Consider the following 23,877-nt stretch of genomic DNA (forward strand, 5'->3'; position numbering starts at 1 on the left):
ATGCGATTTCCATGTTTTTGGAGCCCTCAAGCAAGACATTCGTGGCCCTCGGTTTGCTTCTGACGAAGTAGTACCTACCTAGGTACAACCGTGGTTCCTTAGGCAACCGCAAACATTTCTCCGTGAAAACATTGACTATCTTGTCTCACAGTGGGTTAATTGCATTGACAATTACAGCGATTACGTTTGAAATAGCAAACAGTTTTCTTAATTTTTTCATTTGGCCACATCGTCGCTACGAAGAGTAACTCGTCAGTAGTAAAAAGTTTGTCAAACCATTGTTTTTCTGTTGCCTTGATAAAGTCTCGCTTTCTTTTAGTCACTACTGACTGACCAGTGCAGACTATAAACGTCTGCCGTTAAAGCACTGATTTAAGTAGGGGGCAGGAGATAACTGTTGTAATTGGTTATGTTATTTAGTGTTTCCAACAAGATGTAACGAGGTATAAACTGACAGTTATCAGTTCCCTTATTGAGACCCGTATTAGCATCTCAAAGCAGTCTCTCCCACATAGTGCGTGTGGCATACTTCATGACGTGTATGACGTTTACGGCTTTCAGTTGACATACTGGCGTTGGTACTTGCAAAATTGCATCGAAATATCGATTCTTTTTTTAAACTGTCGGTCACTAATCCAGTCGACCCTCGTCATTGTCGTCGATTTTGTGGTTGTCGAATTCCAGAGTTCCTGAAATTGATCTAAGAAAGAGAGAGAATGAAGAAGCGGAGCGTGGGTGCATTTTATTATAGCTCTAGTGAATCATCTAGAATTTCGAAATTCTTCTCTTGTGGAAACTTTTTAACTATATTGGTTCGCGGATAGTTCGCAGAATCTTGTTGCATGACGTAATCGTACAGCCAGTACGGCTCAGAAAGCTGTAAAATAAAGACTGAGAATCGTTGCCTGTGAACATGTAACGAATCGCATTTGGGGATGGTAAAGTTCCGAACACAAATACTGCACAGTACCTGTTTTCCACTGCCCAACAACGCCCTCATTTCTAGCGGAGTTTCCCCCTGTACACGCCTACTCCTGTTACGATTTTACGTTTAGCCATCACCGTATGCATTATCGACGAAGGTTTTCCTCATCGGTTTCAGAACCACATTTGCTCAGGAGTCACACCAACATTAGGAGCAGTTTTTAATGGCAGAGTCTGCCTTTGAGGAGGTAACATGCAAAGACGGACACATCCACAGTTTTTTTAAGTGATTTGGAATGGAACGGTACGTATAGTTTAAATATAACCTAAGTACATCACGCATTTTAGGTGAAATCGAAGATGTGTCAGGAACATGTGAAAACGCGTGGTAGAGAGCAGACACGACTCTGTCCACAGGCACATTTCGTGCAAAGAAAACTAGGCTAGTACGAGGCGCAGATACCTGTCATGATTTCCATTCCAGTGAGGGCTAGACGTTCCCGAGCAGAACAACGGTTAACATCAGTTTGTGCTTCCGTGTTCCCTCCTATTGTTACTGCATAGTACTAATATTAGAAATTATTAATACGAGGTCACAGTTACTTACGGGCTGGCCGCATTTTCAATAGGACAGTGAAAATCTTTATAAAAAAAGGACCAACGAATTAACAATATAATGAGGTCTACCAATCAGAAGGTGAAGCGAGGTGAAGATCGGAGAGTGATAGATGTGAAACTCCTATCTAAAGTTCTGCAAAATTTAGATCACATAAATGAAATGACACGAATTTTCATATACAAGTACGAAGCTATGGGAAACGCTCATTGATATGGAGGCAACCTCTTGGTCCCAGCAAGGTGCAAAAGAGCGGAAGCCTCTTTAGAAATGCGGGTGGACCATTAAGAATGGTTCAAATGGCTCTGAGCACTATGGGACTCAACTGCTGAGGTCATTAGTCCCCTAGAACTTAGAACTAGTTAAACCTAACTAACCTAAGGACATCACAAACATCCATGCTCGAGGCAGGATTCGAACCTGCGACCATAGCGGTCTTGCGGTTCCAGACTGCAGCGCCTTTAACCGCACGGCCACTTAGGCCGGCGGACCATTAAGAAACACTTTTCGTAACGAGGAGCTGAAATTCTTCTCAGCCATCCAATCTCACATGACAAGAAGAAATATGTTGGTGGATTACGGTAAACTATTTTCGGAGAAGACTGGCGAAATCGAGAGGGCTTGAGTTGATATACATCCATCAGTGACAAGATAGCCATGTTGTTTAACATAAATTGTGATTGTTTAGCAGGTACTTTCGTTTATATTTTTAAGCATAACAGCCATCTCAAAGAACTGTTCTGATAAAAGGTAATGTCACTGTTACGTCATTGTATTATGTTATGGTGATCTGAAATCTTTAAATAATTGCGAAGCAACAATTAAAGCAGAATTTTTGGTAAAACACTGCATCTGAATGTTACAGTTGCCAGTTTACAATTTTTCACATGATGTCACATACTGAATTGAAACAAGTACGTAATTGATATACATAATACAATAAGATGTAAGTTAACTTTTAAAAAAAAGTTATTTGCTTTTGAAAATCAAATCCGAACATGTCCATTTTAAATGCAGTTTTTAAAGGAATGTTTTCATTATTGATTTTATTTACAGATATGAACTGCCGTTCGACACAAATCTAAAGGCGTTTGCACTGTAATATGTTGTGTCATTGAAATGTATGCCTGAAAAGAAGTTTATGTAGATCGTGAAAAACTGCCGTTTTAGCTTGTTCGCAGACGATGCTGTCGTTTGTCGTCTAGTAAAGTTATCAGAAGATCAAAACCAATTGCAAAACGATTTAGATAAAGATGTCTGTATGGTGCGACAATTGGCAGCTGACTCTAAATAATGAAAAATGTGAGGTCCTCCACATGTAGTGCTAAAAGGACTCCGTTAAACCTCGGTTACACGATAAGTCAGTCAAATCGAAAGGCCGTAAATTCGACTAAATACCTAGGAATTACCATTACGAACAACTTAAATCGGAAAGAACATATAGAAATGTTGTGCGGAAGGCGAATCGAAGATTGCGTTTTATGGCAGAAACTTAGAAGATGCAACAGATTTACTAAAGAGACTGTCTGCACTACGCTTGTTCGTCCAATATTGGAGTACTGTTGCGCGGCGTGGGTTCCTTACCAGATGGAATTAACGGAGTACATCGAGAAAGTTGTATGAAAGGCAACACGTTTTGTATTATCGTGAAGTAGGGGAGAGAGTGTCACGGTCATTATACAAGATTTGGGATGGACGTCATTAAAACAAAGGAGTTTTTCGTTGCGGCGGAGTGTTCTTACGAAATTGCGATAACCAACTTTCTCCTCCGAATGCGAAAATATTTTGTTGACGCTGACCTACGTAGGTAGAAACGATAATTATAATAAAATAAGGGGAATAAGAGCCCGCACAGAAAGAAGAAATAGGTGTTCGTTTTTTCTCGCTCTCTGCTCGAGAGTGGAATAACAGAGAACTACTGTGGAGGTGTCAGGCACGTAAGTGTGGCTTGCAGGGTAGTCTTGTAGATGTAGATATAGATTTAGCGGACATGTTCGTCTTTGCGTGTCACCGTCTCAGTTAATAATCTGCTGGGCTCGTACAGTTTGACGCGCAGCTCGCCAGTTTACGAGACGGGGACGAGAGGCAGGCCCGAATCGAATCGGCGTCTCGGATTACCGACCGTTGGCCTGGTACACCGGATTTGTTGAATGCCGTTTTTGGTAGTTTTCCAGTCATGTTTTGGAAAATGCCGGACTGGTTCCCAGATAAGACAATACACAAACAGTTAAAATGGAACAACGCGAAAGACAGGTGACGCATATGATTTCCCTCTGTTTGGTTAGCTGACATCAGTGACGACGCTAAGACAGAGAGAGAGAGAGAGAGAGAGAGAGAGAGAGAGAGAGAGTGCTAAGAAATAATACATCTCACAATTGGATTACAGAAGTCGCTGATTTATAACCACTGTAAGACACACAACTCCAGCTGTGCGGTCACAAGACGGGCTGCGCTCCCGCCGTGAGCGGTTATTTTCCACAGCTGAGCTGACGCGTCCGCCTGTGCCGGCCTGAAGATTTGCGGCCGCCGACAGACGGGGCGCGGATATTGATCGGCCGTTGGCTGGGCGCGCGCACTGGCGGCGTGACCACGTCACACCTCCCCCCCTCCCCCCCTCCCCCCTCTCCCTCCCCCCGGCCCACCATCCCAGCCCTCACCCCTCACCGTGGTTCTAGTTCACATGCTCGCTTCGCCCAGGAATGAAGCCGACGCTGGCAGCCGGCAGCCAGCTGTATTCGCAGGCACGGGCGTGCTCACGAACGAAGTAGTCAAGTATGTGCCACCGGCCTGCCTAGAGGGAAAGTAGCTGGCATCCGGAGCGAAGGACGCATCAACTTCCTGGCGGCTGACCGACTAGCACATTTCCAAGTTCAGCCAAAGTTCGCTCAAGGTTACTATCTCTAGACCTAAATGTACAGTGAGATCAAATGGTCACAGACAAAAAGATGATGAAATAGATCTTAGATACTTTATATGCAACGAACGTCAATCGCACACTTTCAGGAACTTCTGATTCATTTCTCTGCGATTCAGCACTTCTGCTCGTAACACATTCTTCAGTAAGGCTGCCTATACTCAGCAGAAATAAAAACTGAAGGTCAATAATCAATCTCGTTTGGGAACACTTCCAGTGTAATAGAGAGGCATAATCAGAAGCAAATTTAACATCGGGTATATCTCCGATATACACTCAATTTCGGAATAACCGAACACCTCGAACGACTAGAGACTAGACGTTCGTATTCACAGGACATGTACATTAGTATGTTTTAAAGAAATTATTAGCATTTCAGTCTCCTCGGTTCGACAAGTGTTCGCCAAGGGGCCTGATAACTTATTCCACGCGTGATGGCATCGACACCTATAAGGCGCGAATGGCGTCCTGTGGTATAGCCGTCCATGCTGCATTCACCAGGTCCCAAAGTTCATCGGTGGTGGTTGCCATTGGTTCACAGCGCAGCACCCGTCGTTACACCATATCCCGCCAATTTCGATTGGTGATCTGGCGGACCAGGACAGTAGACTGTTCGAGTCCTCCCTCGGGCATGGTTGTGTGTGTTTGTCCTTAGGATAATTTGGGTTAAGTAGTGTGTAAGCTTAGGGACTGATGACCTTAGCAGTTAAGTCCCATAAGATTTCACACACATTTTTGAACAGTAGGCTGACGTCCTGTCATACCTAGAAGCCACGTGTTCGTGCAGCAACATGTGGTCGTGCATTGTCTTGCTGAAAAATGGAATCTCGCGTGTTGTGCTGAAAGGGGTTGACTACGGATCGCAGGATGTCATTCACGTAGGTCACACTGCTTACAGAGCTCTGGACACGCACCAATTGTGATTTTTTTGTGTTACTCAGTAGCACTCTAAACCATAAGGCCTTGAGTCGTGGCTGTATGTGGCAAACCAAATGCGGTCGTCATTTTCAAACAAACAGAATCTCGATTCGTCCGGAAACACAGATTGATGCCATTCCTGTGCCCAGTGTTGTCGTGAAAGGTAGACGGCGAAGTGGACGACGTGCACGTAACTCACGCCGTAATAAAGGGCGACGGATTGTGACCACCGATAGTGTACAACGTGTTACACTGTTCCACTAGAGCCGAGGAGGACGCAGATCTGTCCTGCAATGCCATTCGGATGAGGTATCGATCTTCTCGATGGTGGTGCGACCTGACACATCTCGTCGTGTTCTGCGGCCTTCGGTGAACCATTCTGCACACATTCAGTGCACTGCCGAAACACTTCGCCCCAAACGAGCAGTAATTTTTCGGATGGATGCCTCACATTCTATCGTGCCAATAATGCGCCCTCTTTCAATCTCGCTGATTTGACTGTACGGTTCGCGCATACGTCTGCGAGGCATCCTGTTCGTTTGCTCAAGTCACACTGATCCATTACAGCGACGATAACCGCAGGCACGTCTTACCGGTAGGTGGTGTTGCGCCGCGATATCGATGTTGACCTGGAACCCGATGGCCGACGTGGTTCTAATGCTAATCGTTTCTGCAGAACATACTATTGTACAAGTCCGATGAATATGAAAGTACTCTCTCTAGTCGTTCAACGTGTCCTTTTTTTTCTGACATGAGTGTAGTATACATGCCGTGTAGAAATGACCTTGGTCTATAAGATAAACGTCGTTTGGTTTTGAAGCTTTAGCAGTAGCCGTGTTTGCGGAGTAAGTTATAGGAATTCAGGTCCGCCTGTTACGCAAACAATTGTTGTTAATCAATACACAAATTCGTTTCAGCACATTTGTTACTTATCAGTGGGTACTTTTATTCGGTTCTTATTTTCTACCTGATTGGCTTCTGTAGGACCCTCATTGCATTATTGTATGCCAGTAGCTTACCTGCAAAGTTATTTTCGAAACGAGAAGATACGGACGGATACGTCGAAAATAACTTTCTAGGTAACAAGCTACCAGTATACCACAATGCAAAGACGGTCCTAGAGAAGCCAGTCGAGTTTAAAATAAGAACTGTAAAAAATACCCTCTTACTTTGGTACGAAGATGCCGATCATGCTTGGACATTGACAAACAAGAGTTGTTCGCACGATAAATTTACCTAATTTAGTTATTTGCGTGTTGTGTGGATCATAAAACGGCCTCTCGCTCTTCTGTGGAACTGTTTCTCAGGGGAAAATATGGCAACATTTGCATGTCAGCAGAGAGAAATCTGAAAGCCACATCTATTCTGTTTAGGCCTTCGCTTGAACTGACAACTGTTCTCCAGTCTCCAGTGGTAAACTACTTCATAAGACATTAGAACTGCGTCTGGTAAGCGATGCCCATCCGCTGTTCAAGGCAAGGTACAGACTAGCAGTCATATTATCATCTCTTGAAGATGAAAAAAAGAAAAAAAATTGTAATAAACGTCATAGGTTTAAATTTTAACATTGATACCGCTAACCTACAGAGAACTTACTATTCATGGTTATTGTCGTGAAAAACTTCTGCTTGAATAACATATACACCTGTATTGGGAGACAGTACAATTTCACACCATGATGCAGCATTATTAGATCATTACTGCCCGTAAATGGTAGAAAAGCCGTTATATTCATTGTAATTGGTAAAACTAGTCACAACCGTTACATATCTATGGGTACTGATTCTGAACCGTCTGTATGGGATGGTCACTTAAATTAAGATCCAGAAAATGCATAGGCTAGTCTGAGATCAGTTAGAGGACGTAACCTTACAAAGTGGGGACACTTATATAGATTCGTTTTCTGAATTTTACTGAATAGCCTGGATGCCTTACCGAATTGTATAACGCAATAAATAGAACTGCGAGAAGTTACTGGAAAAAGAGAGTTTCGGCCTTGACACTGGTGCTCTTGCTATTCTTGTCACGCTCGGTGCCTTGAGCATTCAGAAACAGCCGTAGATAATCAACTTTCCTAAAAGGAAATGAGCTGATGTCATGTCGAACTGGGCTGCTCTGTTCTCTCCTGTAAAACAGGTGTCACTTGTGTCGTACGTTGTTGGCTTTCAGCAGGATCGGCGTGTAATTGCTGCGAAATCTATCAGCTCCATGCCGTCGTGATGCGTTCATTGTTCATTAGTTGCTGGTGGAAAGAGACTAAGTTTGTTTTTGTTATAGGGTAATACCAGCGAACGCCTAAACACTAATAAAAACCATTTGAAAATACGGAAATGTCTTATTTTACCATGTAGTATCGTCCTTCACCTGTAAAACTCAGCATATGTGTACAATCGACGTTCAAGACGACGAATATAAATAGCACAAAAGCGCAATCCTCTAAAAGACACAATACCGGGTGACAGGCAGTTACGGCCAGCAGATTAGCACAAGTCGTAAATAAGGTATTATTTGTTAAAATCTAAATATTTTCTTGAAACAGAATATGTTAATACATGCAGTACTAACAGAGTCATATTTTCCAAAATAGAAATGTAATCTTACGTATTTCCCTTATTCGTTATCGAGGTGCAAATATGGAGTTTGAATGAAGTGATTGAAACACAGAGGAATGAAGCACCTCGTAGCAAGCAAATAGCAGCGGTATTTGTAATAGACAAGTAAGGAGCGAGACAGTAGATGAGCAAACTGCCACCGTTCATCAGCACCATGTGAATAGTTATGACTGCACCCCGTATGTCGGCGTCTGCGATTTCGGACAGGTAGATTACTGAGGCTTTTGATAGCGGCCTGCTGTAATGCGAACGGACGGAAAATGATGTGGTCCGGTATGCGCACGTGTTGCCCTAGTCAAGTGGGCTTACTGCCCCATTCCGTTCTGTTTTAATCACTTCAGTGAAACTTGAAACATTTACACGACAATGACGAATATTGGCAATATATAAGGCAACATTTCTACTTTGAGAAATGCGGCCCTGTTAGTACTTCACGTGTGAAAATTTGTCTTCAGTAAATCTTTAGTCGTACAGGATGACGCTTATTTCCAGCGCGAAAGCTACAATATTTATCTGTAATCATCGATGCACTACTTGGAAGGAAGAGTTATTTATCTAGCATGTGGCGGAAAGTATGGTACATTATACGTTATGTTACAGATATATAACAACAGCAGTGAGAAATAAATGAAGAGGGGGAGAGGCTAATTCTTTGCGTGCATTCGTCAACAGAGTTCCCCTTTTTTCTTCAGTTTCTGCGTCTGACCGAAGTGGGAGATTCGTGTAATAGTGACTAGTGATTGATTGAGCCTTCTACTGAAAATCCATCTTAATGGCGCTCCAATTTATTTGCGGGCCGTCTCAATTCCTTCGTTTCTTGTGCTCCATTCGTAGTGACTTCGAAGCAGATGAGAGTAAGCTTCTTTCCTTCGGCTACCGAAATGCATTTGTCGTGCTGCTCCCGATTCCTTATCATGAGCGGCCAGTATGTTTTCTAACTGCATTTCTCAATGTTTTATGTTTTAATTTGCAGCCGTAACAGATATTGGATTCTGCACGATAAAGTTGAATTTCTCTATCAGTGTGATGGTGTCCGTGGAAAATGATCTCTTTGAAGTACTAACGCTGAAGTCTTACTAGAGACTGACGTTTGATCCTAGACACCACACTAAGGGTATTATTCTATTCAAGAAAGTACTTTCATTTCGTATCTCATTTTTTCGGTATTCAGTAATTTGTGCTTCTTTGGATTTCTGGCCCATCTTAAAACTAAATATCTTTAATTGACATATCGGTACTTATTGTTTGGTGGTTGTTGGAAACGCATGTCAGCAAAACTTGTAGTCCATTTTCCGCAGCGTGTGCAGCGTGTGCAGCGTGTGCAGCGTGGCATTCTCCTACATTTACGCTGTCATGGAGTTAGTTTCTTATTTTCCCTATTGCAGAAGTCACCCTCGTTTCTGTACCACTGCTCCCCGCCATTCGGGGAAGTCAAAGGCCTTGCGACTTGTCACTGGTACACGTGGGCTCTTCACTAGCTGCACATGTCCGGCGCTCATCCGAAACAACGTCGAATTTATGGAGACACAGAATTCCACATTCATCATTTTCATCAAAAATACGGTTCATATGATCGATGAAGAATCCAGACAAGCGACTTACAACGTACTGCCCGAGCACCGTGTCCTGAAACAATCCGCTACGACGGTCGCAAGACAGTCCAGCTGTTCACGCACATGAGAAATTGGAAATTTGTGGTAAGAAATGGTAATTAAATCAAGACCCTACGCTGCCGACAGGCGGTGATATACATTAACGGGGACAGTTGAAAATGTGTGCCCCGACCGGGACTCGAACCCGGGATCTCCTGCTTACATGGCAGACGCTCTATCCATCTGAGCCACCGAGGGCACAGAGGATAGTACGACTGCAGGGACTTATCCCTTGCGTGCTCTCCGTGAGACCCACATTCCCCACTTAATGTCCACACACTGCATTCGTAGTGCCCCTGCCCAGTACACTCATTATTCGCGGCAGACAATCTTACCGAGTCCCGTAAGAGTTCCGGCAATACGTGTGCATCCGCACAGAAGGAGGAGGTCAATGGCCGGTTAGCCTTAACTATATGAAGATGGTATCTTTTCTTTCGGACATGTCCATCTTCATATAATTTATGATAAATTCCTATGGGACCGAATTTCTGAGGTCATCGGTCTCAAGGCTTACACACTATTTAATTTAACTTAAGCAAACTTACGCTAAGGACAATGCACATACTCATGCCCGAGGGAGGACTCGAAACTCCGACGAGGGGTAGCGCGGACCGTGCAAGGATCCCTAGACCACGCGGCTACCCCGCGCGGCGCGCGCATGAGACGAATGTGCGTGTTGATACGGGCAGCAGCTACCTATGTTATGGAGCCAGTGAAGTGATAGTAGCGGTATCAGCTGCTGTTCATTTAGGGCACGCTGTAGTTACGTTCACAAGAGCAACACACTATGCCCATGTACAGACTGGCTAGACACCGAACTTGTCGTACCTGAAAGCCGCTATGCGTTACGGAACCTACCATAACTAGTCAGTTCTTCAAGGTGTACTACTCTGTGTTTCCTCCAGCTTTTTGAATGTCGCCACGCCATCGCCGTAATCTAACAGGTCAACAGAGGTTTCGAATATGTAGTGACTGTTGAAAATTTTTGTGCAATGCCTAGATTCTAACGCTGGTTTCCAGCTTATCGCGAGCAGCCGCCTTATCCAACTCGCTGCATGAGTGGTCAGTCTTCCTTTGTCTCTGATATCTGCAGCTATGGATTCATAATGGTGATGGGGGAGGGGGGGGGGGGACAGCAACACTAGGGGAACAGAGTCGGTGGAGGACCAATGATGCACACGGGAAATGAATGTAATGCACTTCACCTTCTCTCTTGTCACCTTCAACCTTCAGTACTAGAATAGTACGATTAACACAACTGGTTCTTCGGTGAAGGAACCAAGGAAGGCTATAATGAGAAGTCCCATCGGCGTCTAGATCGTTAGGGACGGAAACCATTTGGAAACGAAAGCGGGTAGCTCATCAAACGTGGCATTTTCAGAGAAACGTCCACGTTCGCTTGGAATGATGCTACAGCACCTCTTAATCGCAACGATCGTTCGGCCAGTCGAATCCCGCTTGTTCCGTGTGGATAGATAAGAATGTGGCAAATAGACCTGAGTTGTTCAAATTGTAGTATGTGGGAACGCGAGCGTAAGTTAGTGGTGTACGCCCCCCTGTTCCTGTCTAGCGTCGCAGGGGCGGAAATGGAGGCTCGCGGCAGGTGGCGTGGCGGGGTCACGCGCCGTCGCACGTGGGCCGAAAAGTCACGTTGTCTCGCTTCCACCCCTCGCTCACCCAATCCGCCTACCTGCAGCATTCAACCCTCTCTGTTTGCAGACTGTGGCTCCCGGCGCCGCGCTTATTACGAAGAATCGATTATCATTTGCGGATGTTGGCCACAGCCCTGAACGCGAAACTCAAGTCAGCTGCATGACTACCTTTAACACCGCATACATTAAATACACGGGTCTGCAAAAAAATATTTTTTGGAAGTTGTTTGAAATTTGATAACTGACTTTAATGTACTTTTCAGCGCTGATTTAAAAAATGCGATCAATTTTTTTCTTTCACGTCAGCTTTTCTCACAAGAAAGGGAGTAATTTTGGGTATAATAACAAAATTTAAGAAATTTATCAAATTTTTTTTCAAACGTTATAAAATTTTATTTTACTTATAAATCATGTTCTGGACTAAATTTCCAGTACACTTCCATTTGTCTTTAAGCTCATAAGTCCTTGTAACGCTTTCGCTTTCTGTCGAAGCTTATTTAATTGCTTTTTCGCCGCGCGCGCACGCGTCATGTCATGGACTGCGCGGCCCCTCCCGCCGGAAGTTAGAGAGTCCTCCCTCGAGCATGTGTGTGTGTGTGTGTGTGTGTGTGTGTGTGTGTGTGTGTTCTTCTTAGTATAAGTTAAAGTTCGTTTAAGTAGTGTGTAAGTTTAGGGACCGATGACCTACGCAGTTGGGTCCCTTAGGAATTCACACACATACTTGAACCATTGCTTTTCCGGCTGTGGACTCGTTGAGGATCATCTCTGTTTATCATTCAGCAGTAGTCCGCTATCATGTTGTCCTTGATATCTTCTTTCCATTTCTTTGATGTCTTGGTGGAATCTTTCGCCCTGCTCTTCACTTACATCACCAAGGTTTGCAGGGAAGTAGTCAAGATGTGAGTGGAGAAAATGAAATTTAATGCTCATGTTACAGCCCAGCTTCTTAAAGTTGCGGCTGGTTCCGGCGGAGGTTCGAGTCCTCCCTCGGGCATGGGTGTGTGTGTTTGTCCTTAGGATAATTTAGGTTAAGTAGTGTGTAAGCTTAGTGACTGATGACCTTATCAGTTAACTTCAAAAATGGTTCAAATGGCTCTGAGCACTATGGGAGTTAACATCTGTGGTCATCAGTCCCCTAGAACTTAGAACTACTTAGAACTAATTAATCTAAGGACGTCACACACATCCATGCCTGAGGCAGGATTCGAACGTGCGACCGTAGCGGTCACGCGGTTCCAGACTAACGCGCCTAGAACCACAGGGCCACACCGGCCGCCAGCAGTTAAGTCCCATAAGATTTCACACACATTTGAACATTTTTTGGAAAACTGTTTGGGAGTTTCATGCAGTCGGTGCTCTGCCGCTGGCTGCATAGCATTTACGTAAAATTTGAAAGTCTTGTATGCTGGGAGCTCTGCAGTGTGTAAGTATTTGTTAAAGTACATGTTCGTGCACATTACGATCTGAATTTAAAAATGTTTAATTGGCTGACTGGAATTTGAGCATATGGCCCATACTCGGTGGCGTATACCAACTACACCTATAGCAAATGACGTGTGTGTCAAGTTTGAAACCTCTACAATGCTAAAATTGATACGGATCTCTGCGGTACGCACGCTGTCGTGTTTACGTCAAGTCCGGCGTGCGACCATCCTTGATTTGGGTTTTCCGCTATTTCCCTAAGTCGCTTCGGGCAAATGTCGGGATGGTTTCTTCGAAATATTACGGCTGATTTACTTCCCCATGGTTGAAACAATCGGAGCCTGTACTCCGTTTCGGTGTCGACAGCTCGTTAAACTCTGATCTTCCTTTCTTCCTTCAACCACTTTGTGGACAGCATGCCCAGGAGAATCGAAGCACGCTAAAATGCACGGAGCGGGGCAACATGGTACTGAAGTGTGCTTTTATCGGTTATTGTTTTGTTTTTATTTCACAGTAAAAGTTTGTTTCCTCTCTCTTTTTGTAAGCCTTACACTTTTCTTCCATGCTGCTCTTGAATCTACACCGACGTTCGCAGATACGTGGTGCAAAACTTTTGCTGAGCAGTTTATACGCGTCTTTTACATTACGAACATACACAAAATGTAGTCATCGATTGAGCTCGTTTTTGTGCAATATTATCTTCACTATATTCTATAATGCTACATATTTGCCATACTTAAGCGCACCCATATAAATTACAGATTCAATTCAAAAACACTTTCGCCGAATTTTGAATGTCATCTGTCAATAAAAGTTGGACAGTTTGTAACTTGTAAATTACGGTTCGTGTTCCATAGCACATGTGCTTCCGCGAGTATGATACGAACAAACTGTGTGTGACATGCAACATTTGGCTAGCCCCATTTCCAAGAAGAAAGAGGAAGGTTCGAATGTTGAGACCAAACATCAGGGTTCTAATTTGTTGTATATATTAAATCTAAGTGCTCGGTGATCATATATGACAGCGAAGGCGTTAGTTAATCCATTACGTAGAAAACTGTGAAGCCATGGTTGAAACACATGCTGAGTTGAAAATTGCAGTAATTCTCATAATGCAATGCTCCGTGTGGAGTAAATGAAACCGAATCCCAACGACGTCCATTCCACTACAAAGACAGAAACTTCGATAACGAGGCAGACCGAAATAAATGTTGCGTAGCGATATTATAAACCCGTTATTCGTACACCGGAAACAAACGAAAATGTACATTAATACGATAGTGTGGGAAAACCTCCGTACTTGCATGGTAGATTTATGAACTCCAGACGCTAGTGTTAATCTTTAGAAGCAGAAAGAACCAAATTGTTTTTCTGTGTAACCGCATGAAGACGCAGAAATCCCGAAAAAGTTTTCACGATAGCTTAAGGATAAAAGTAATGAACGAATTGTTTCCAAGAGAGTGAAAGAGTGGTAATAAATGACATTAAAAACACTTTTCCAAATATTTTAACTTTAAAACGCCAGCATGACACTAGCTTAGTTTTGGATTTACAATAATGATTCAAACATTAGGAACGGTTTCGTGTAAACAGCAGTTTTTTTGTGCTCGAGGATTCTAAACAGTTTACGTGTTTCTTTCGCTTTCAACATCTTGAACATGTTCTTGAAACGCGTCTAAGTGAGAAGCTTTTAAAAAAACCGGGCGCGGATAGCGCGTTGCGGGAACGCGCGTCTGCTGTCAAGGCGTAGCTCAGGATGACGACGCCAGATGGCTGCCGCGTCGCGTTACTTATCTACGGAAAGAGGATACAAACGATGACGGCAGCTACCGACTTTGTTCGTCTGGCGCCTCGCATGCGGGTAGTCCGTCACCGCACTCTGTTTCAACTCGTTGCACCCCAGAACGGTGTGAAGACGCGTCTACTTAACAGTAAGTCTACAATGAAGACTGGAGCTGCAGCTTTGCGTGCTTATAGCGCGGATGACGCGGCGCTTCTCGCCAGGTCGCCGGTGACGCGGGGCTAGGGTCACCGCACTTCTTCCCGCGCGGGAGTTTTAACGCTTTGCTCGCTATCCGTGGAGAGAGCGAAAGTCTTATGCATTTAAATTAGCCACTAAGATTCACATCCCGGCGCAAGTAATTTCCTTATAAATTAATTAACTTTGGACTTTCCTAGTCCGACATTCGCCATTAAAGCTCGAAATTGAAACATTAACTGCGTTGAATCTAATTAGTGTTTGACGCGCGTTGAGAAACTTCCTGCAGGGCGTGCCTTGCTGCGGAGAAAAAAGTAGTTGAGTGTCTCCGGAAGAAAACATATTTTTTTGGGGAAATAACTGTAGAAAAAATGTTCTCTGTGAAGCCAGAATTGACAATGTTCAACTATTAGTAATTCGCTCCTGTGCAAATGTTGTGTTGTTCGGAGACATATAACCTTGAGGTAAATGCTCTGTGAATTTCCTTATCAGAAACGTAGCGCACTGAAGGCCAACAACTTGTGGAATTTCAGTAGTTTAAGTAGCTTGGCCGTGATATTTGCCGTGTTAAGATTTTCCAAAGAAAAGAGCTCCAGTATTGCATGTTTTTGTCCCTTCTCCTCCTGCAGATAAAACGAAACACGGGGACGAAATCGAACACTCGTACATACAGCTTTTCTTTATCATCTAGCGGGGAATGGATTAAGCAAGGGTGTGTCTTATCATTTTTTATATGCACGCGGTTCACTCATATCGGCTAAGCAGTTATATCTTACATTTTCGTCAAAACATTCGAAACTTTGCCGGCCGCTGTGGCTGAGCGGTTCTAGGCGCTTCAGTCCGGAACCGCGCGACCGCTACGGTAGAAGGTTCGAATCCTGCCTCCGGCATGGATGTATGTGATGTCCTTAGGTTAGTTAGGTTTAAGTAGTTCTAGGGGACTGATGACGTCAGATGTTCAGTCCCATAGTGCTCAGAGCAATTTGAACCATTCAAAACTTTCGTTGTAACTGAAATAACTAGGTCTCGTTTAACAACTGCTGTTGCCGCAGCAGCTAATGTGCCTCTCACATCTCAATATCCATTAATCTTCACTAGACTAAATCTGAGGTCATGGCACTGAATACTTTTATGTAGTTATATTTCGTTCTGTCTTTGTATTGTTTGGGAATGGAAGGAGATAAAATTGTTTTAATATCCAACAAAATTTCCCTCGTTTAGACTGTCAGTCATTCTTTTATGTGGGTCGTTCTAACACTCACTACATGTGGATATAAAAAAAGATAATAATGCTGTCGAATAGGTGCTTTAAGAATATTAACTTATATCTCCTGCGTCGGTTGCAAACTGCAGCCATAATTGTTACTTCGGAAAAAAGAAGTGTCTTTTACCTTCCTCTATTGGACATCGACGAGCCGACGACATACTATTGTGCCATTACGACTCATACTTAGGTTGTCTTTTCGTAACTGACAAATATTCGTTGATTTAATGAAAACTGATGAAATTGTCAAATAACGCGGCCAGAAAAGCGATGTTTTGTTTAAAATGGTTTAGATTTTCTTCACAGCGCCTCGTGAAATAAAGTGTACGTCTACCACTTCTGTTATTAGTCGTATGTTCTGTAGAGACCCGTTAAAAGTCCAGCCTTGTACGGATCTGTACAATGCTGGACTGTACTCAACAGTGAATGTTTTAACAGCTATCAAATGTGCTTTAAGGCCTCAGGGTGACTCGAGGAACTCACAATTGTAGTTCAGTGTATCTCTGAAATCTTTTTCTTCTCCAGACTTGCAAAACACTAATAGACTGGATACAACCTTTAATTTACTCGAGTTTACGTCTTAAGTAGTAAAAGAACCTAGTTTCTTGAGAGCACAACGACTAGATAATGTACAATGCGCCTCGAGCTTTTTCAGCTAATTGTTCACACGAGTCTCGTTTGAATAAGGGTAGACCAAGAAGAATATATAGTGCATGACCGCTCTCTCTCTCTCTCTCTCTCTCTCTCTCTCTCTCTCTCTCTCTCTCTTTTACGTTACCGAATACAGTCCAGTTCAACTTAGATACACCGTTACCTTTCGAAGAAAGTTTTAAATGTGATATTCTTAGTACGTTATAATTTATTTGGAATATCTGGTTTAAATTGTATCTCCCTGTCAAACACGTTACGGGTTTACAGAACAAAGCGTGGCGCTTTCCTTCTCACTGCTGATTCATGTACTTATCTTTCGCCCACAAGGATGCAGTTGCCAAACACAGCTATCTGATAAAGGCATATTATGCGGAGCTTGTCGTCTGCTGTCACAGATAGCGAAAGTGCTGATTTGCGCTCCTGTTTCAGCGTGTTCTGTGCGATACACTGCCAGTGTTTGATTTGATGTATGTCGCGTTGTAGTAGCAGATTTTTAAAGTAACTACAGTAAACTGCAAAGGGATCTTCAGCAGGTAGGAATAGTTCTTTTTCTTCTCCATTTTACTCACATGTAAATTTGCTTAAAATGTAGTTTGCTTGTGCCAGCACATAATTAATTCACTATGCTGTTATTACTTCTCGTTTAAAATGCTGGATGCATAATAAACAATGAACAAATACTGCCTCTACAAACATGATTACATTTAATGCGCGCGCCAGGCGGCGAATATTTTGCAGTTCTACAGCATCGAAATCTATTACTTCAAAAGTTCAGCACACCATTTTCAATCCTTATTACATACGCCTAGGTGTTGCTGTTCTTGTGTAACATCAATTTCCTGCTACTCCGGCCGATTTTTAGGAATTCTTTTTGCAGTTACCAGTATTTTCAGTGAGTTTGTTCTTTTACACATCAATATTTAGTGACTCATACTGTAAGACTCTCAACAAGTATCTGGTCGGAGTTTCTTCTAGCTTACATACTGCATAGGCCATTCTTGTCGTACGTACATGGGTATTAATGGAAGTATTCTGCATGCCAGAGACGCTGCAAACTGCTATTGTTCTCCCAATGTATCGTCTCCGTCGCCCAAACCTCCGTAAAACAATGAAAACAAGCTCCCCACACACTGTCTCACAGTATGCTGAACAGAGCTCCGTTTTTGAATCGTTGGCATGGATATTTATCGGACCCCTTTTTAATTCTGTCGCTGTTGACACCATTTCGTAAACGAACTTTGCGAACTACTTCTGTGTTGCCCCGATTCACTGTCCCTGAAACATTGGTTCAAATGGCTCTGAGCACTATGGGACTCAACTGCTGAGGTCATTAGTCCCCTAGAACTTAGAACTAGTTAAACCTAACTAACCTAAGGACATCACAAACATCCATGCCCGAGGCAGGATTCGAACCTGCGACCGTAGCGGTCTTGCGGTTCCAGACTGCAGCGCCTTTAACCGCACGGCCACTTCGGCCGGCCCTGAAACATTGGTCGAAACCTTGTCCACCAGCTAATTTAGTCTGATGGGAGGTATCGCAATGTGGTGGATGTCTCATCTGACTTACTGCGACATTTTTTGTTTCAGCCTTGATATTCTGATCGGTCCGACAGGTGCTTAATTTCTTTGTGTCTGTACTTGGTCTTTAGACTTTTTAATTTATATAATATGTTATGGACTGTTCATTTTCGGCGTCACTGACATAAACCGTTGATTTTATTACTGCGCTCCGCACTCATGTTATTGTTTGTAGGTTTTGATATAATGGCCACGGTTCGGCAGGCGCCGGAAGCATTTGTCATTATATAATTGGCTTTCAGTATATCTGTATCTTAATAAGTCGGCTACTGTTGCACGTGGCTTTCATCAGTTTTACATATCCAGGACATCAGTTTGTACACCCAGGGCTTCACTATTACCTACTGAAGGTATCAGTATTACTTATCCTTCAGAAATACACTTGCAATAGTGACCGAAAAATTGGTGCAGTTTTTTTACAAGACGACACGGTCTGCAACTCGGGATAATTTTGAAGAACTTGACTCTGTCCGGTAAGTCGTATAAGCTTTCTTCATTACTATAAATTATGGGAATTGGGCCCGGCTTAGTATGTAAACAACAAATCTTCATTTTGACCAAACATGTTTCAGCTTGTTTGTGCCCTCGTCAGTGGGTAAAGCGTTATTCATATCTGGAAAATACAGCATGTTTTATGGAATAATTACTGGCAAAAATGAGACCTAAAACATTTTATATCTATTATAATCATTACTTCAGTCCACAGAAGGTTAGGTATGGCAAAAACTTCTCTAAATGGTCACATAGCTTGATCTGTAACTAATGTGTCTTTAGAAGTTACTTGGCGAGTTAACAAGATCACTTATTTTTAACAGTAATTACGTTGCGCAAAATATTTCCAGACGATATTTTTTGATTACTTGCAAATTTTTCTCATTGTCTTCCAATACTTGCAAGTGTTTCTCACTGCCTTCCAACGAAATTACTCTTTAACACTGGTTTAATGCAGTTCTCGACGTTAGTCCCTCTTATGCAAGTCTCTTCATCTGTTAATAACTACTGCAACCTACATGAGTTTGAATCTGCTTGTGGTATTCATCTTCTAGTCTCCTTCTACGGTACCCTCCCCCCCCCTCCCCCCCTCCCCCCCACCCCATCCAACTTCGCCAGTTTCTTCCATTACCTAACTGATGATTGCTTGACGCCTGAGTATGTGTCCTGTCCCTTTCTTTGGTAAAGTTGTGTCTTAATTTTTTCCTGCCCAGTTCGAGTTAATACCTATTCATCTATTCTACGTACCTAATGCACAAGCACCAGATTCCAGAAACTTCTGTTTTCTTCTTTTCTGAACTGGTTATCGTCCAATATTTCACATTCGTACAGGGCTACACTCCAGGCAAACACATTCAGGAAAAACTTCGTAACAATCAAATTGATATTTGACATTAACCAATTCCTCTTTTTCCAGAATCAAAAAAATGGTTCAAATGGCTCTTAGCACTATGGGACTTAACATCTATGGTCATCAGTCCCCTAGAACTTAGAACTAATTAAACCTAACTAACCTAAGGACATCACACAACACCCAGTCATCACGAGGCAGAGAAAATCCCTGACCCCGCCGGGAATCGAACCCGGGCGCGGGAAGCGAGAACGCTACCGCACGACCACGAGATGCGGACTTTCCAGAATCGCTTGTCTTTCTATGATGACCTATACAGGAAGGTGAGAAACAGTCTGAGAAGCTTTTAAGGTTGTCGCATGGTAGGTTGACTGAGAAATAATTGTTAAAAAAGAAATTAGGTACCCTGCACCGATTCCGACTTAATTGGAATTGAAGTTGGCCAATTAGGTCGTTGCGCGCACAAACTCAATCAGCCTGCCAAGAGTCGGTGTCACGAAACATCTTCTTTGTTTGGATTCCTCAAACCGAACAGACGTAGGTTTCCCTTATCTGGGTTAATGTTATCGCTTCCGAGTAAGACACATTTTTATTGGTAATGAGTATTTGAACGAGTGGTAACTCGCAGACCCACAGGTGGCTGTGCATTACTGTGTTTTAACACATGCAAGCCGGCCGCTGTGGCCGAGCGGTTCTAGGCGCTTCAGTCCGGAACCGTGCTGCTGCTACGGTCTCAGATTCGAATCCTGCCTCGGGAATGGTTGTGGTGGTGGTGGTGGTGGTGGTGGTGGTGGTGGTGGTGGTGGTGGTGGTGGTTACTGTTTAACGTCCCGTCGACAACGAGGTCATTAGAGACGGAGCGCAAGCTCGGGTTAGGGAAGGACTGGGAAGGAAATCGGCCGTGCCCTTTCAAAGGAACCATCGCGGCAGTTGCCTGAAACGATTTAGGGAAATCACGGAAAACCTAAATCAGGATGGCTGGAGACGGGATTGAACCGTCGTCCTCCCGAATGCGAGTCCAGTGTGCTAACCACTGCGCCACCTCGCTCGGTGCCTCGGGAATGGATGTGTGTGATGTCCTTAGGTTAGTCAGGTTTAAGTAGTTCTAAGTTCAAGGGGACTGATGACCTCAGAAGTTAAGTCCCGTAGTGCTCAGAGCCATTTTTGAACCATAGTGCTTAGAGCCATTTGAACCCACACATGCAAGTGCTTCAATCTGCGCGGGCGACGACCTGATTGGTTAAGTTCAGTGCTCACTAACTCGCAACGTATCGATTCTTTTGTAACAATTGTTTCTCAGCACAACCTCCCCTGCAACACACTTACTGGCTTTTCAGTTGTTTTGGCTACCCCGTATAAACATTTACAGGAAAAATGACCTACAAAAACTTTCTGGAGACGAACTTACGACTATAATAATTGCAAAGCGGTTTAAGCCTAATTTTTCGCTCAGTAATGATTCGACAAAGCATGTATTTTCCATATATGACCAAAATATATGACCATATATGACCAAAATTGATGACAGCACAAATGTGCTAAAACGAGCTCGGACAAAAAGGTGACTCGTATTTGCATAATCAGATCACTCAATCCGTTATTCAACACTTACGCTGCTGAGCTCAAAATTCAAGTGATGGTGATCATCAATTTACGACGGGCGTTCGATAAGTAATGCAGCACACTTTTTCTCCATCAATTTGGGTTGAAAAAATGCGGCATTTATTGTGTGACGTATGGGATATCCTCACTTCAGCTACTTCAAAAAGTTCCGGTAGGTGGCGCGCTGTTCGTAGCCTTCAAAACGTGGGGCGTGACGGAGGTGCGTTGCAAGCAGAGAACTGTCATTGAGTTTCTTTTGGTGACAAAGCAGAGCATTTCAGATATTAGTAGGCGCTTGCAGAAAGTGTGCGGAGATCCTGCAGCGAACAAAAGCTCGGCGAGTTGCTGGGCGAGGCGTCTGTCACAATCACAGCAATGTCGTGCACACTGTCCGATCTGCCGCGTGACGGCCGATTGCACACAGCTGTGGCTCCTGCAGTGTGTTCGTCGCCACAAAACTTCAAACGAATTTCTTCTTTTCGATGACAACGCAAGGCCTTACCCAAGTCCGCGCCCGAGAAGAGCTCACCAACCTTCGTTGGACTGTTCTTCCTCGTCCACAATGCAGCCCGGACCTCGCAATATCCGACTTCCATCTGTTTGCTTCAGTGAAGGATGCAGTACGTGGATGATGGGGAGTTCACGATGCAGTCAGACGTCGGCTCCGAAGACGAAAGTCGAACAGTAGAGTTGTCATGCGGGCATACAGACCCACAGTAGAGCAGAGTGAAGCCGTCGCGTTGAAGGAGATTATGTTGGAAAAATAGGAGAGTGAGATGGTATATTGGAATTATGAATTAAAACAACCTGCTTTGCGAAAAAAAATGTTGCATTACGCCCCTTGTAATTTACAAAAAGTGTAGGACCCAACGCCATTCTTTGAGGAGACACCTACGTTTACGTATTGTGTATGAAAAATGGTTTTGTGTAGCCCTTTAGATCTATTTAGGTATAAAAGATATCTTAATTTATAGATAAGACTGGAACTATTTACATTTAGTGTCCCCATGTGGGTCCAGCACTTTCAACAGTGTGTGCTCTATTTTTTTTTTTTTTTTCCTTTAGGTCACAGAAGAGTGTTGTCTTACTTCTTCTTATCTGAACCTTTGACTAATCTGTCTGCTTTATAATTCTATCCCGGCTGCTGCCGCAGTGAATGCGTGTGTAGGGACGTAGCCAACCGGATGGGGGGCGGCTGCCGCCAGTGAAATATACCTGTGTGTTGTCAGGGAGGTTGCGTCAACCTCAACTTCAACCTCCGCCTCCACGCCTGCCACCATCTCGCTTCCCCCCCTCCCGGTTTTCTAATCTCGCCTCTCGCCAGCCGCCTCCTTGCTCCTCCCTTTCTCTCTCCTTCCTGCTCCTCCTTTTTTTATCTGCAGCTCAAAAATAAAAGCTTTTTACAGCCATTGTGTTTGGGGCTCGTGTTTTTAATGTCGCGCTGTTTAATATCTAGCTTTTATGCGCGTCTTGTATGGCGCGCCGGCCGGCTGGATGTTCGTGAAAAAGATAAGAACTGTTTGGAACGCGAGCTCGCCGAAATGCGTTGCCTTGGGACGGCTGCTCCGTGTTTATACCCGCGCTTCGGCTTCGGCTGGCGCCCGGGATTGCGCTCTTCCTCCCTGCGGAGACCGAGACAAAATATCCCGGCCGGAATGTTCATCTTAGCTCGCAGGCCGCGTATGCCATTTCGCCTACCCACGGTATTTTGTTCCTACCGTCAAAATTGTATTAAAATATATCTTCTCCAGTATGTGGGTGCGTTGCGAATTCTTAAGCATTAAGGTTCAATCCAGCTCAAAGAAACCTTTGAGAGAAAATCTCGTTGTTGGGAAAGCAAATCCTAGAATGAGATTTATTGAAAGAAATCTGCGGAAGTGTAATTCACGCACGAAACCCGCATACTACCATTTATCGAGTAATGTTCGTCGTAGTCTGACCCTCATCAAGTAGGAGCAACGGAAGTAAAGGAAAAGATTCAAAGAAAAGCTACACGATTCGTCACGGGTTGTTACGTCAGCGCGAGAGTGTCACGGACATAAACAAGAAATCGTAGTGGGAGACGTTACAATGCAGGCATAGCAGAGACACTTGCAAAATTTTAAGAACATTGTAAAATGAGTGAAGAAACATAGATAGTACAGTGGAACTCGTTTACCCGGACTAGGTGAGACCGTAGGCCATCCGGATTATCGAATATCTGGATAATCCGTAACAATACCGTAAACAAACAAATTATTTTCTCATACGTTTTGGGCGGCTATTGAAGGAAGAAAAAACACTAGTGCCCTCTGTACATTGATGTTCAAGAGGACTTCAAAAAGTGGCATACATTATTGTGAGAGGCCAAGTAACCTTTATTGAATGCTGCACTACACTTCAGAGTGACGTAGATAACTGAGACTGTTTTTCAGCATAGTCACAAGAAAATCTCTTTCCTCGTCGCCTGTTCTTTCAGCTTGTCAAACAAATGGAAATCGCATGGTGCAAGGTCTGGCCATTCCGAACAGGATCACCCACGTCCTTGCGACCTCGGTCAGATTGTCGGCGCCATTTTACTTCGGCTTGACGCGACTCCGCATTTGGTCCATATATCACCGGTACGTCACGGTGAATCTGTGTGCAATCTCGACGTTTCGCCCACTAGAATCGTACTGTTCCGCATACTTCAACTTTGGGGGACATTTCTAGTTGCGGCGCCATTTCACCCAGTCACTGTAATGCACGTGTAACCCCCGCAGCAGCAGAACTG

At 43.8% G+C, this 23,877-nt stretch overlaps 1 protein-coding gene and 1 non-coding gene across 6 annotated transcripts in view; one reads left to right on the plus strand and one right to left on the minus strand.

Annotated features, from left to right (window-relative positions):
• Positions 1 to 23,877, plus strand: part of LOC126264017 (kinase D-interacting substrate of 220 kDa) — a 403,196-nt gene that overhangs the window by 257,160 nt on the left and 122,159 nt on the right. Inside the window, exon 1 of one of the 5 annotated variants that reach the window (XM_049960965.1) lies at positions 14,582 to 14,641. The exons of the other annotated variants lie outside the window; for them this stretch is intronic. The gene's annotated coding sequence lies outside the window, so the exon portion shown is untranslated. Of the gene's footprint in view, positions 1 to 14,581; positions 14,642 to 23,877 lie in introns of those variants that run through there. 5 annotated transcript variants of the gene reach the window in all.
• On the minus strand, positions 9,761 to 9,835 carry Trnat-ugu (transfer RNA threonine (anticodon UGU)). Its single transcript has one exon. It is a non-coding gene; the product is annotated as a tRNA-Thr (tRNA).

This window comes from Schistocerca nitens, chromosome 1 (genome assembly GCF_023898315.1).
Source record: "Schistocerca nitens isolate TAMUIC-IGC-003100 chromosome 1, iqSchNite1.1, whole genome shotgun sequence".
Classification (NCBI taxonomy): Eukaryota; Metazoa; Arthropoda; class Insecta; order Orthoptera; family Acrididae; genus Schistocerca; species Schistocerca nitens.